The following is a 7,494-nucleotide window of genomic DNA, read 5'->3' on the forward strand; positions in this document are numbered from 1 at the left end:
GGGGGGGTAGGTATAGGAGAGATGTTAGGGGTAGGTTCTTTACTCAGCAAGTCGTGAGTTCATGGAATGCCCTGCCAGTCGCAGTGGTGGACTCTCCCTCATTATGGGCATTTAAGCGGGCATTGGATAGGCATATGGAGGATAGTGGGCTAGTGTAGGTTAGGTGGGCTTGGATCGGCGCAACATCGAGGGCCGAAGGGCCTGTACTGCGCTGTATTCTTCTATGTTCTATATATTTCAGAGGGGGCAAGATGTGTGCCAAAACTTGGGGGATGTATCATCCAGATGAGGCAAAAACTGGACAGATAGGAACACTGATCCCTCTCCATTGCAGGTTAAAAACCTGGTCGTCAGGCATGATGTGCTCTGTTGTTGTATGTGCACAGATCTGATGCATTATGTGAGCTTACACCACTTGTCACCCAAGCCACCTTCCATTTTGTGTGCAGTTGCATCAAGCTGTGAATAAAATCCATGATACACAAACACCAAGTGTCACTACAAACCAGAGGTTCTACCTGGCCCTGGTGTTGCAAAGATCGATCTGGCCTCGTTGCCGCAGAATACTCCAAATAGTTGGACCATTCTGTATCATCTGTCCTTCATATTTTCTTGTAAATTTTTCCATTTGACCACAAATCAATCAGGCAGGGTGAGCACATAAAATCCTTGAGACCTTTAGGAAAAGGAGAGTGTTAATCCTATCAGATGGTTCCCTGAGCAAACTGTCAATAATGACATGGCAGAATACCTAATCACCAGAAATTTCCAACAAGCAAGACACAGCCTGGCTGTTTGTGAGAAAGGCATTTCCTGTCACATCCTTCATGTGCACACAGCTGATCAGGCAGCATCCGAGGAGCTGGAGAATCAACATTTCCTCAAAGCCCTTCATCAGGAATGAGGTTGTTAGTCAAGGGGTGGAGAGATAAAAGGGCGGGGTGGGGGGTAAATAGCTGAGAGCGCAATAAGTAAATGAAGTTGGGGCTAATGGTGATAGGTCTGAGGGGAGGATGAAGCGAATAAGTGGGAATGCAGATGGATAGGTAGGACAGGTCATGAGGAAGGTTGGAACTGGGATAAGTGGGGATAGGGGAAATGAGGAAACTGATGAAATCCACGTTGATGTCATGTGGGTGGAGGATCCCAAGGCAGAAGAGGAGGTGTTCTTCCTACAGGTGTCAGGTGGTTAGGGGAAGATGGTGGAAGAGGCCCAGGACCTGCATATCCTTGGTGGAGTGGGAGTACGAGTTGAAGTGTTTGGACATGGGCTGATAGCGTTGTTTGGTGCGGGTGTCCCGGAGATGTTCTCTGAAGTGCTCTGCAAGTAGGCGGCATGTCTCCCCAGTATAGAGGAGACCACAGCGGGAGCAATGATACATTAAATGACATGTGGAAGTGCTGGTAAAACTCTGATGGATGTGGAAGGCACCTATGGGGCCTTGGACGAAAGTGGTGGGGGGGAATGGTGTGTGGACGCAGGTTTTACAATTCCTGTGGTGGCACTAGAGGGTGCCGGAAGGGGAAGGCAAGTTGGTGGGGGGAGTGGACCTGGCAAGGAAGGAAATGGTCCTTATGAAAAGCAGACAGGGCGGGAACAGAAATATATCTCAGGTGGTGGGGTCTGTTTGTAGGTGGTGGGAATAGCGGAGGATGATGCGGTGTGTACAGAGGTTGGTTGGGGTGGAAGGGGAGGACCGAGGGAGTTCTGTCCTTGTTCTGGTAGAGGGCTGGGGTTCGAGGGCAGAGTGCGGGAAGTGGATGAGATGTGCTGGAGGGCATCATCAACCACGGGAGGGGAAATTGCAGCCTTTGAGGAAGGACACCATCTGGTGTGTTCTGTGGTGGAACCAATCCTCCTGGGAGCAGATACAGCAGAGGTGGAGGATTTGGGAATATGGCGTAGCATTTTTACAGGACGCAGGGTGGGAGGAGGTGTAGTCCAAATAGCTGTGGGAGTCGGTGGGTTTGTAGAAGATGTCAGTGTTGAGTCGGCCACCGTTGATGGAGTTGGAGAGGTCCAGGAAGGGAAGGGTGGTGTCATACATGGTCCAGGTGAACTTGAGGTCGGGGTGGAATGTTTTGGTGAAGTTGATGAACTGTTGAACCTCCTCATGGGAGCATGAGGTGGCGCCAATACAGTCACTAATGTAGTGGAGGAAAAGGGGAGGAATGGTGGCAACTTAAATGCGGAAGATGTTCCATGTAGCTGACAAAAAGACAGGCATAGCTGGAGCCCATGGTTACCCCTTACCTCTAGAGGAAGTGGGAGGATTCAAAGAAGAAATCATTGAGTTTAGCCAAATGAATGACAGCTTCAGTGGAAGGGTATGGTAGGGATGCCGGGAGAGAACGAAATGGTCATGGTCATGGTGAAGATGAGGTATTGGGGCCAGGAAGATGAACATTTTGGAGGAGGGGGAGGGCATGGGTGGTGTCCCGAACGTATGTGGAGAGTTCCTGGACCGAGGGGATAGGACAGCGTATGAGTTTAGTGGGGCAGCAGTTGACTGAGACGATTGGTCAGCCGGGCAGTCAGGCTTGTGAATCTTAGATAGGATGAAGGAGCGACGCTCCGAAAGCTGTTGTGCTTCCAATTAAACCTGTTGGATTATAACCTGGTGTTGTGTGATTTTTACCTTTGTACACCCCAGTCCAACACCGACATCTCCAAATCATGACGTCATTTAATGTATCGGTTGCTCCTGAGGCGGTCTCCTCTACATTGGGGAGACAGAACATCTATTTGCAGCGCGTTTCAGGGAACATCTCCGGGACACCCGCACAACCAACGCCACTGCCCCAAGGCCAAACAGTTCAACTCTCACTCCCACTCCGTCAAGGACATGCAGGTCCTGGACCTCCACCACTACCACTCCGTAACCACCCGACGCCTGGAGAAAGAACGTCTCATCTTCTGCCTCAGGGCCCTCCAAACACACAGCATCAATGTGGCTTTCACCAGTTTCCTCATTTCCCCTCCCACCACCTTATCCCAGTTCCAACCTTCCTCATGACCTGTCCATCTTCGTTCCCACCTATTCGCTCCACCCTCCTCTCGGACCTATCACATTACTCCCACCTTCATTTACCTATTGCACTCTCAGCAATCTTCCCTCCCCCACTGCCAGCCCTTCCCATTTATTTCTCCATCCCCTTGGCTGACAGCCTCATTCCTGATGAAGGGCTTTTGCCCGAAACGTCAATGCTGCTGCTCCTCGGATGCTGCCTGACCTGCTGTGCTTTTCCAGCACCAGACTCTTGACTCTGATCTCATAAACATCTATAGACCTCACTTTCTCCTTCTGGAATATGCCCTTTCAACGAACGTCTGGAGAGATATGGAGTGTTTTTAACGAAACAATGAGGTTTGTACCAAGCAGCTCCAACACAAATGACTCTACACGTTAGTTCTCGGGAGTGCACACAGAGAGAAACATTGGCTTGCGCTTGGCGGTGCATCAACTCTGTACAAAGTCTGCCTTTGGTCTGCCCAAAACTTGTTGATCTTCAACTGTAAAGAATTAACCTCGACTGAGTGTTGCAGACTGGTGCACTCCAGAGCTATATGCTGAAGAATGCACTAAAGCTTGATGCAGCTGCCATTTAGAGGCACAGCGAGGGAAAAATAGCATCTGACAAAGTGCAATGAGAGTTTTTTTTTAGATTACTTACAGTGTGGAAACAGGCCCTTCGGCCCAACCAGTCCACACTGACCCCTGAAGCGCAACCCACACAGACCCATTCCCCTACATTTACCCCTTAACCTGACACTACAGGCAATTTAGCATGGCCAATTCACCTAACCTGCACATTTTTGGACTTTGGGAGGAAACCGGAGCACCCGGAGTAAACCCACGCAGACACGGGGAAAATGTGCAAACTCCACACAGTCAGTCGCCTGAGGCGGGAATTGAACCCGGGTCTCTGGCGCATTGAGGCAGCAGTGCTAACCACAGTGGTCAGACACTCTCGTTGCCTTAAAATAACTGCGTGAGTAGAAAATGTATTTGCAGCTACAGAGAAGCTCTGAAGAATGTCAAATTCCAATGTGTTTTTTTACCCTCTGCAAAGACAGTGTAGAACTGTTTTAGTACCTTGTGTATGTACAGATTTTTTATGAATAAAGTGTATTTTTACAATAAAACATTCCAAGATTCTTAAAACGTGCTTATATTCTATAATTGTAGAATCTGTAAAATATGAAACCTTATTATGATCTTATCAATGACATCAAAAAAGTAATAAAAGTGAACACGAGTGTCACAGAATTGTTGCAGTGCTGAAGGAAGCCATTAATTCCACCACCTGCTCTTCAAATCATCATCCATTCATTTCTCTGCATTCTCCCCTTAATCCTGCACATAGCTCCTTTTCAAATAACTATTCAAATTCCCTTTTGAATTCATTAAACCTGCCTTCGTTACATTCATAGTTCATTGCAGGCTCTAATCACATACAATCATAGAGACATACAGCATGGAAAAAGACCTTTTCATCCAACTTGTCATCCCAACCAGATAATCTATTCCCATTTGCCAGTATTTGGCCCATACCCCTCTAAAACCTTGATATTCATATAGCCATCAAGATGCATTTTAAATATTGTAATTGTATCAGCATCCTCCACTTCTTTTGGCAGGTCATTCCATAAGCACACCACCCTCTGCATGAAAAAATTGCCTCCAGGTCCTTTTTAAATCTTTCCCCTCTCACCTTAAACCTGTGCCCTCTGGTTTTGGACTCCCCAACCCCAGGGAAAAGACCTTAGCTATTCACCCTATTTGCCCCTCTTGATTTTATAAATCTCTATAAGATCTATATAAGGTCACCAGTTTCCTCATTTCCCCTCCCACCACCTTGTCCCAGTTCCAACCTTCCTCATGACCTGTCCATCTTCGTTCCCACCTATTCGCTCCACCCTCCTCTCTGACCTATCACCATTACCCCCACCTTCATTTACCTATTGCACTCTCAGCTATCTTCCCTTCCCCCATCTTCCTCCCACAGTCAGGTGAATTGGCCATTCTAAATTGCCCATAGTGTTAAGTGCATTAGTCAGAGGGAAATGGGTCTGGGTGGGTTACTCTTCAGAGGGTCGGTTTGGACCCTCAGCCTCTGATGCTCCAGGGAAAAGAACCCCAGCCTATTCAGCCTTTCCTAGAAACTCCAACCCTGGCAACATCCTTGTAAATCTTTTCTGGACCCTTTCATGTTTCACATCTTTCTATAGCAGGGAGACTAAAATTGAACACAGTATTCCAAAAGTGGCCTATCCAGTGTCCTGTATACCTGCAATATGATCTCTCAACTCCCATGTTCAATGCACCTATCAGTAAAGGCAAGTGTACCAAACGTCTCTCTCAAAAGGGACAATACTATAGCAGATAGGTTTAGTGAATAGATTAGGTTAGATTCCCTACAGTGCAGAAACAGGTCCTTTGGCCCAAGTCCACACCGACCCTCCGAAGAGTAACTCACCCAGGCGCATTTCCCTCGACTAATGCACCTAACACTATGGGAAATTTAGAATGGCCAATTTATCTGATCGGCGCATCTTTGGACTATGAGAGGAAACCGGAGCACCCGGAGGAAACCCACGCAGACACGGGGAGAATTTGCAAACTCCACACAGTCACCCAAGGCTGGAATCGAACCTGTGTCCCTGGTGCTGTGAGGCACCAGTGCTAGCCACTGAGCCACCATGCCATCCTGGCTCTTAATGGCTCTTACTGTTGTATTCCTCAATGTTTCAACAGTGCTGAAATTACTTTGGCTTTGAAGTTATCGAGGATTATACAACTGGGTTCTTTGAGGACCACACAGACACATTCTTGTAAATCAAACAATACCTTCTACTTGTACAAGAGCTGGCTTTCATACTAGCAGCAAGGCATTGACACCCGAACTGTCAGTCTAAGAAGAGCAAAAGTTTACAATACATTTGCAGTTTTTATACACATCTGGCAGTTTGGCAGTTGGATCACGTGATGGGGACATGACACAGTCACAAAATAATAATGATTTACAGAGAACTGAACAAACAAGATGCGGTTACAAGTTTACATATATATTAACACCACATTACGAAAAAGAACAACAACAAGTGATCAGGTAAGCAAGAACAATGTTTTGTGCTGCCTGGCCTAATAAGACTACAATTCCAACCCATTAGCCTTTAGTAAACAGATATGCTCCCACATTTCTCCCCACCCCCTTTGTGCTTACGAAAGCACAATAAAACAGAAAATTGGCAACATCATCAGAATCAAGAGTAACAGGAATACCAACACAATTTTTTTGTTCAGTTCATGATTGTCCTGCAGCCACTGCTTGATCCAGCCTCATGGGGATTTCTGGAAGATTGTTGTTATATTATGATGACTTTGGGCACAAGTTAGGCCAAATCAAGGTCCAGCAAAGGAGGGAAATCAATGTTAGGTTCAAAATCCAAGCAATGCACCAATTCCACAAAAAAATGTAATATGTGCTGACTGTGGGCAGGCTTAGGGCTTGTCTTGTTTCTGCATTAACAGTCAATAATACTCAGTTGTTACTACACTGGAGGATTAAGGTCAGCTCTATAGATATTATTGCATACAATCCAACAAAAATGAAAAAGGCAGTCAACGATTACCACAAAGGTTCATCCTGTTAAAGTGAATTACTGCAAGACAGAAGGATCAAGATTAGCAAGTTCCATGACACTATTATCCTCATCAATGCTCATAACGTTCCTAATATTGCCTGGAAACACTATAGTGTACCTTCGATGGGTCAGAAAAGTGTGAGGTGATTTACCCCTTCACCTAACACTACGGGCAATTTAGCATGGCCAATTCACCTAACCTGCACATGTTTGGACTGTGGGAGGAAACCGGAGCACCCGGAGAAAACCCACGCAGACACAGGGAGAATGTGCAAACTCCACACAGACAGTTTCCCAAGGCGTGAATTGAACCCGAGTCTCTGGCGCTGTGAGGTAGCAGTGCTAACTGCTGTGCCACCGTGCTGCCCTGTTCATGTGCATAAGATCCCTGAAAGTTGCCACCCAGGGTGATAGGATTGTTAAGAAGGCATATGGTTACATTTGACTCAGCAGATAAAGCTAAAAACTTTGCAGACACTTTAAAATAGATGGATTGGCCTAGAGAATATGGTTAATGTTTGTTCTCTTTTCTATCTTTCCCCTTGTTTTCTCTTCCTTTTTTTAAAAATTCCTTTCTTTCTCCCTAAAAAATTCCTTTTTGGAAAGGGGGGAAAAGACCTTGGAATAAGTTGTTTCTTTTTTTTTTAAATAACTGGACTTTCTGATGGGAAATTTTGTGGATGTTTTTTGTTGTCTCTCCCCTTTTTTTTGTTTTTTCTGTTTCTCATTTAGGGGTGACATGAAGCCAGGGATGAATGGAGTGCTCATTCTGACTGTCTTTTTTCTGTTGATTTAAGGATCATCTCCGGCTGGGGCACAGTCCGGCTTTGAAGGAGCTGTGAAGG

The sequence above is a fragment of the Chiloscyllium plagiosum genome, chromosome 4 (genome assembly GCF_004010195.1).
Source record: "Chiloscyllium plagiosum isolate BGI_BamShark_2017 chromosome 4, ASM401019v2, whole genome shotgun sequence".
In the NCBI taxonomy this organism is placed as follows: Eukaryota; Metazoa; Chordata; class Chondrichthyes; order Orectolobiformes; family Hemiscylliidae; genus Chiloscyllium; species Chiloscyllium plagiosum.